At 37.6% G+C, this 8,620-nt stretch overlaps 1 protein-coding gene and 1 pseudogene across 1 annotated transcript in view; both read right to left on the reverse strand.

Annotated features, from left to right (window-relative positions):
- Tex11 (testis expressed 11) overlaps positions 1 to 8,620 on the reverse strand; it is a 478,576-nt gene that overhangs the window by 159,804 nt on the left and 310,152 nt on the right. The window lies entirely within an intron of this gene.
- Positions 1,541 to 2,035, reverse strand: LOC104867728 (annotated as a pseudogene).

The raw sequence follows: 8,620 nt of genomic DNA on the forward strand, positions 1-8,620 counted from the left end.
GGGAGGGGAGGAGGGGGTGAAGAGAGGGCAGAGGTAAGGGGAAAAAATGAGAATCAAGACTTGCCATGTAGAGGTACATGATCCCAACAATGAATGTACCTGTACTGTATCCCTAAAATGTACCAATAAACTCAATTAAAGCTGAAAAGAAAAAAAACACGCAATCAAATTCAACAATGAATGTACCTGTACTGTATCCCTAAAATGTACCAATAAACTCAATTAAAGCTGAAAAGAAAAAGCAAACACGCAATCAAATAAAAATGCCGAAGGAATAGTGAGTTCTGCTTCTGATAATAGGGTGAATTAGCTGTGTCAGAACAACCTTCCTTCTGAAAAGAACCAAAAATATTAAAAATATATTTTAAAGTTTTTAAGGAAAAAAAAAAAAGGAAAACTGAGATGATAGTAAAGGAATTTCTCAGCCAAAATCTAAGGAAAAGTAAGGCCCCAGAGCAGTAAGCAAAGAAGTAAAACCACTTTTATCTGGTGGGTATTTGCAAATCTAGGGAAATGTTAACTTTTATGAACTTCACCAGGTCAGAAAACAGAAATCAAAGGTGATGAGATCACACTCTTGGATTAAGGCTAAATCAGAAAAGTAAACCTGTTCCCACTAACAACCACAGGGGACTGCAAAGAAAATTACCTTGGTGCTTAATGGAAGGCAGAAGAATAGGTAAAAGAAATAACCCCTGAAGAGTAACACAAATAAACTTTTTATTTACAACCCTAACTCACATTATATTGGGTGGAGTCAAAAGGCCTAAGGCTGTAATTAGATTGCTCTCAAACACCTGAAAGATTGAATTAAGAGTATTCTCTGGGAGAAGGTGCTTTCTCCTTAGTCTTCAAAATGTTTGTGTAAATAATTTTTCAAGAATCATGAGTCATAAACATTAAAAAATAATAAAGCATGCTCAGAAAGAAGGCATCATAAATCAGAAAGAGCAGAAACAACAGATAACAGAAGCAGATCCTCAAGATGCAGAAACAGGTATTTCAAGAACCTAGTTATACAATACCTGTGTTTAAAAGTTTAATGAAATGGACTGTACATGGCTGAATAGAAAAAGAGCCATGTTGGAGCTACACAGAGAAAATGAACTAAAAATACAGGTAATAGGAAAAAAAAGAGGGACATATATCTTGATGCTAAAATAAATATGAAAAAAGACTTATAGATCAAACATTATATAGGCATACAACTTGATAAAATAATTATTCAGCCCACAGGTCAGCCACCTGCTCAGAGAGCAGGAATTGCCTTTCTGGGAAGTTTCCTCCAAAATACAAAGACTGTCAATATGTGGCAAACTCAATCCTCACAAGATAGATCGTTTTTTATTTACTTTTTATTCATAACCATAAATTTAACTCTGTAATCCAGCAATGTTTGGAGGGGAGCAGAGGAAACATGGAACCCAAAGAACTGCAGTGAGAGCAGAGATGATGGGACGTTGCGAGCAGGTTGGGAGGAGGGTGCTCTCCTGAGCTAGAGGAATAGTCTGGTGGTTGCCATACATCCAAGTCAAATGCATTAGAGTTGTCCAAAGTCAGTGATGGTGATCTTCTTGCTGGTCTTGCCATTCCTGGACCCAAAGCACTCCATGCCTTCCACGATGTTCATGCTTTTTTTTCTCCTTCCCAAACACCACGTGCTTGCAATCCAACCACTCAGTCTTAGCAGTACAGATGAAAAACTGGGGGCCATTTTAGTTTGGCCCAGCATTGGCCATGTACAAGATGCGAGGACCTTTGTGCTTCAGGAGAAGTTCTCATCATCAAATTTCTCTCCATAGATGGACTTGCCACCAGTGCCAGTGTGGAGTGTGAAGTCACAACCCTGGCACATCAATCCTGGAATAATTCTGGGAAAGCAGGAACCCTTATAACCAAATCCTTTCTCTCCAGTGCTCAGAGCATGAAAGTTTTCTGCTGTCTTTGGAACTTTGTCTGTAAACAGCTCAAAGGAGATGCGGTCCAAGGGATCGCCATTGGCAGCAATGTCAAAGAACATGGAGGGGTTGACCATGGTTGGCAGCGAACAACTACAGGGGGAACAGCAGATAGATCTTTGATATAATGCCCCTCATCACTTTTGCCTTCCTGCAAACAGGGAACACTGCAGCCTGGAAATAAATCTTGCTGGCACATACAGGGGCAAGTGACCAGTAAGCTGCTTTCTCCCTGATGGACTACCTGGTTTTTTTGTGTGTGTGCTTGTTTTTGCCATATTTCATAGCAGATAACGGGACCCTCTAGCAACAATGATTTTAGAGATTATAGCAGCAGTGAGGATAGTGAGTGGAACAGCAAAATACCTCCTGCTGTACAATCAATGCAAGAGAGGGATTCAAGCAGCCATGAGCCAGAAAATCAGCCCTCCCACATACCATGCAAATGGTGGTGCAAGCACCCTTAGGCCACAGTATAAAAGAAGTGGGATGCCAACACCTGCCTCTCCTTCCTGGTAACCAGTGGCACAAGCAGCCTTGGACAGAGGCAGAAAATGGCTGGGAATTTGTTATCCCCACCCCAAGTGACTAGTGGTGTGGAACAGAGGAGGCTGTATAAGGTCTGGGAGGGGCCAACTGTACTCGGGACTGGGAGCAGCCCAGGACTGTCTCTCAGGTAGCCACAGCACCAGGGAGAACAACACAGTGACACACAGCCTAAGAAAATCTGACAGTCCATCCAGAAAGGTGCTTGCTGAAGACTGGCCACAGCCTTCCTATCCAGAGGCCAAGATCAGCCCAGCACCCAGCACTAATCCTAATGCAGATGTGGTAGGGTTAGCTAGCATAGATGTGGGCTTGGACTTGGACACTACCACAAAATAGTGGGCACCAAAGGAACTTTTTTCTTCTTTCATTTTTATTAGTTTGTTTTGTTTTCCTTTTTCTGTTTTTGTTGTTGTTGTACTGGGGATTGAACTCAAGACCTTGCACTTGAGAGGCAGAAGTGGTGCCACTGAGCTACATCCCTGGCCCTCTTTTGGTGTTTTGTTTGGGGGGGTTGTCTAGGTTTCTACTTTTATTGTTTGTTTTGTATTATCCCTCATGTTTCTCTCTTGCTTAACTGTTTTTCCTGATGTTTTTATATTCTCGTGTAAATGAACATTAACAGTAGTCTTTCTGGTTCACTTTGAAGTCATTCTTACTTCTTTCTTCTTTTCTCCTGTATACTTCACTAGTTTCCCAAAGCTTCAGTGATCATGCCTTGTCCTTCTTCTTGCTCATACTATATTTCTTTTCAGTTATTGGTCTATTATTGTAATCTATCACTCTTAAATTTTCCCCCATGGGGTAAAAATAACTCTACAAAGAGAAAGTCATTGTATACAAGTTTTTGGTTTATGTATGATGTTGTTATATAACTATAGCTCTTTTTCCTATGCTTAAAGATACTAAATTAGCAGTTAGCACAGTTTTTCAGTTTCTAGGCTATGCTTGATAACACTGTTATTTCTAATTGTACTTCTTTAGCCAGGGTGCCATACCTGCTGTAATCAGTTGTTTACCCTTGTAAAATGACAATGTGATGGTCTGGGGCCATAATCATCATCATAGTCCAGTATCAAAGGACTGAGTACTGAGCCAAATAGCAAATTTGCATCCCTAAAAAATTGGAAAAGTAGGATTTTGGGACAGATAAAAAGAACAAGAGCAAGCTACATCTAGAAGGCATCCCCAAGGAACAGGTATTTCCTAGGGAAGCCTTGATACTAGTGATAAAGCTATGTAGCATGAGAAACTAACAGCATCAACACAGAAAACAAATCAAAACAGAAAATAGAAAATGACAAGATACAGAAGTAAAACAAAACCCTAGATGATTAGCCCATCCAAGACAAACCCAATGAACAATGATACAGAGGAAATCAGAAGACACCCACCTGAGTTTTCTGAAATGATGGCAGAAGTAAAATAATAATAATAATCAATCAATCAATCAGGCTAAAGAGAAAGCCCAAGAAGAAATAATCTCTCAGGTAAAAAAGAGATGATCATAATGCAGGACTCGCTCAGCAAATCTAGAGTAGACATAGATAAAAAAATAGAGGAGCTTAGGAAAATGATGGAACTATGAAAGTCCAACATTAGAAAGAAACGGAGCAGATTCAAACAGATTTCCATAAAATTAAAACTTCCATTGTAAGTTTCCAAAGCCAAATGAACAAATGCAAAGACAGAATATTGGACCTACAAGACAGGACTGCAGTTAGCAATCATGAAAAGAAATATATCTTAAAAACAGCAAGAACCAATGAAAAAAAAATCCAACACAGCAAAATGATGCAAAGAAGAATGATATAAGATTGATTGGAGTCAAAGAAAAAGCTGGAGTCAATGCAAACACCATATAAAATCTGTTCACAGAAGCAATGGCAGAAAACTTCCCAATCATGGAGAATAATTTGACACACAGATAAGTGAGGCATATAGAACTCCAATTAGCCATGACCAAAATAAAATCTACACCAAGGCATATAATAATCAAGATACCAGAAATTGAGAACAAGAACAGCTGCAGGAGCACTGGGTATTTAGCTCAGGGCTGGCCTCGTAAGCACAAGGTCCCCAGTTTGATCTCCAGTACAAAAAAAAAAGGACAGCTGTTAGAGAAAGAAACAAATCGCCTATAAAACAAAGCTGATAGGAATCACAGCAGAGTTCTCAACAAAAATGCTTAAGCCAGGGAGAGCTTGGAATGAAGTATTTCAACTCCTGCAAAAAAAACCCAACTCAAACTCAGCTTGACGTATCCTGCAAAACTATCTTTCAAAATAAAAGAAGAAATAAGATACTTCCAATGACCAAGAACAACCGAAGAAATTTGTGACCATAAAACCTGCTCTCAAAAATGTTCTGAAGGACATTTGAGAAAGAGACAAGAAATACTGGATAAAGAAAATGTGGTTTTTCTATAAAATGGAATACTACTCAGCCACAAAGAATGAGAAATTAGAGTAATTCATAGGAAAATTGATACATATTGAGGATCTACTCCTAAGTGAAATAAATAAGTCACACATGTGTAAATACTGAATAGATTCTCTGGTGTAAATAACCTATAATAGTACGTAAGATCCTCATGTAAGATAATTGACAATGTGAAATGAGAAGAAAAGGGCTAAAGGTATAGGGAAAGTGGGAAGGGTAGGGGAAAGGTAATAAGGGAAAAGAAAAAAATATGCGAAAATGAAAAAATGGAAAAAAAGTGTTTATAAATGGGGAGGAGAGGAGGGGTAAAGGGAGGACAGGGACAAGGGGAACAAAATGAGAACCAAGATCTGCAAGGTAAAGGTACAAGATCCCAATGATGAATGTAACTGTACTGTGTACTGAAAATGTACCAATAAAATCAATTTTTGAAAAATAAACAAACAAAAATATGCCAATACAAGTGGGGGATCTAAATACCCCACTATCAAAAAAGACAGATCATCTAGGCAGAAAATAAACAACAAAATACTAGAACTCAACCCAATTTTAGAATGTATGGACTTAATAGATGTCTATAGAGTGTTCCACCCCACAAAATCAGAATATACATTCTTTTTGGCTGCACAAAGGTCATACACCAAGATAGACCACATACTGGCTCAGAGAACAGGTCTGAATAAATGCAAAAGAATTGAAGTTATCCCCTGTATATTATCAGATCATAGTGTAATCAAGCTGGAGATTGATAGCATAAGGTACCTCAGGAACTTCACAAACACATGGAAATTCAACAACACTCTCCTGAACAATCAATGGATCACAGAGGAAGTTAAAGAAGAAATTAGACAGTTTTTTAACAAATAAATGATAATGCCAATAAAACATACAGGAATCCATGGGACACAATGAAAGCAGGTCTACATGGAAAATTCATAGCTGAATGCCCACACTAGGAAAACAGAGTGAGCTCAAATAAACAACCTAATGATAAATGTTACACTACTAGAAAAACAAGAGCAAGAAAAACCAAAAGCTCATACAACAGAGGAAATTATTAAGACTAGAACAGAAGGGGCTGGGGATTTAGCTGAGCAGTTTGGTGGGCTGCCTTGCAGCGCAAGGACCCAAGTTCAATCCCCAGTACCAAAAACAAAAAAAACCAAAAAAACGAAAGATTAGAGCAGAAAACAATGTAATGGAAACTAAGAAAATAATACAAAAAATAAATGCATCGAAGAGTTGGTTTTTTTAAAGAATAAATAAAATTGATAAACCCTTAGCTAACCTCATCAAAAAAGGAAAGAAAAGGCTCAGATTCATATAATTAGGAATGAAAAAGGTGAAGTCACAACAGATCCAACAGAAATCCAGAGGATAGTCAATACCTACTTTGAGACCCTGTACTCTAATAAAATGGAAAACACAGAAGAAAACGACAGATTTTTAGATACTTATGAATTACCAAAGTTGAACAAAGAAGATAAAAGCATTTTAAATACCTCAATTACAATCAGTGAAAGTGAAAATGTAATTAAAAATTTACCAACAAAGAAAAGCCCAGGTCCTGACGGATTTACTGCTGCATTTTACGAGACATTTAGAGAAGAACTTCTGCCTTTACTCTTCAAACTTTTCAATGAAATTGAAAGGGAAGCAATACTTCCAAATTCATTCCAGGAAGCAAGTATCACTATGATTCCCAAACCATGGAAAGACACAACAAAAAAATAGAACTACAGGCCAATCTCCTTAATGAATATAGATGCAAAAATTCTTAATAAGATACTAGCAAACAGAATACAGAGGATCATCAAGAAGATCATACATCCTGACCAACTCGTATTTATATCAGGGATGCAAGGATGGTTCAACATACGTAAGTCAATAAATGTAATACACTATATTAACAAAGTCAAGGACAAAAGCAATATGATCCTCTCAATAGATGCAGGAAAAGCATTTGACAAAATTCAACAGCCATTCATGATGAAAACCATGCAAAAAATTGGAATAGATGGTCTATATCTCAACTTAATAAAGGCTCTCTATGAAAAACCAAGAGGCAACATCATACTAATTGGCCAAAATCTGAGCACTTTCAGTTAAAATCAGGAACAAGACAAGGATGCCCACTATCACCACTCCTCTTCGATATACTTCTGGAAATATTAGCCACAGCAATCAGACAGGAGAAAGAAATTAAAGCAATAAAGGTAGGAAAGGAAGAATTTAGACTGTCATTATTTGCTGATGGTATGATACTGTACATTGAAGAACAAAAAAACTTCACTAAAAGACTTCTAGACTTAATTGACAGATTCAATAGAGTAGCTGGATAGAAGATCAACACCCAAAAATCAATAGCCTTCTTATACACAAATAACAGACTCATTGAGAGAGAAATTAGGCAAACAATTCCTGTCAAAATAGCATCCAAAAAATGAAGTATCTAGGAATCAATCTAATGAAAGCAGCGAAAGACCTCTAACTGAAAACTACAGCACTCTGAAAAAAGAGATTGAAGAGGATATAAGAAAGTGGAAAGATCTCCCCTGCTCCTGGGCAGGAAGAATCAACATAGTGAAAATGGCCATACTACCAAAACTGCTATACAGATTCAATGCAATGCCAATTGAAATTCCAACACTATATTTCACAGAACAAGAAAAAATAATTAAAAAATTCATTTGGAAACATAAGAGACCTAGAATAGCAAAAGCCGTCCTAGGCAACAGTCACATGGCAGCAGGTATAACAATTCCCAATTTGAAACTATACTACAAAGCCAGTATGATAAAAACAGCATGGTACTGGCAAAGAAACAGACCTGAGGATCAGTGGAACAGATTGGAAGGCACAAAAACAATTCCAGATGTACTCAGCTACATCATCACTGACAAAGGAGTTGACCATCCTCAGTAGAGGAAAGATAGCCTCTTTAATAAATGGTGTTGGAAAAATTGGATCTCAAACTGCCAAAGATTAAAACTGGACCCTTATCTTTCACCATGCAACAATTAAAATCCAAGTGGATTAAAGATCTAAATATTAAAACAGAAACATTAAACTTGCTGGAAGATAAGTTAGGCAGAACTCTTGAAGACATTGGAATAGGAAAAGATTTTATGAACAAATCCTCAGTAGCACAGAAACTAGCAGAAGGAATCAACAACTGGGATCTCATCTTATTAAAAAGCTTCTGCACTGCAAAAGAAACCACCAAAAGAGCGAAGAAACAACCTACAATGTGGGAAAAAATTTTTGCCAGCTGCTCCTCAGACAAAGAAATATTATCTAGAATATATAGGGCTGGGGATTTAGCTCAGTGATTCCACCGCCTACCTTGCAAGCACAAGGACATGGGTTTGATCCCCAGTGCTGGAAAGAAAAAAAGAAAGAAAGTAGAATATATAAAGAACTCAAAACAATCAGCCCCCCAAATATAAAGACCCAATTCAAAAATAGGCATCTGAAATGAACGGACATTTCTCAGACAAAGAAATAAAAGCAGCAAGTAAATTTATGAAAAAAATGCTCCACATCACTGGTCATTCGAGAGATGCAGATGAAAACAACACTGAGATTCCACCTCATGTTACAAAGAGTGGCTGCTATCAAGAAATCACACAATAACAAATGTTGGCAGGGTTGTGGGGAGAAAGGAATCCTTC

This window comes from Fukomys damarensis, unplaced genomic scaffold, assembly GCF_012274545.1.
Source record: "Fukomys damarensis isolate Sample0158 unplaced genomic scaffold, DMR_v1.0_HiC HiC_scaffold_39, whole genome shotgun sequence".
NCBI lineage: Eukaryota > Metazoa > Chordata > Mammalia > Rodentia > Bathyergidae > Fukomys > Fukomys damarensis.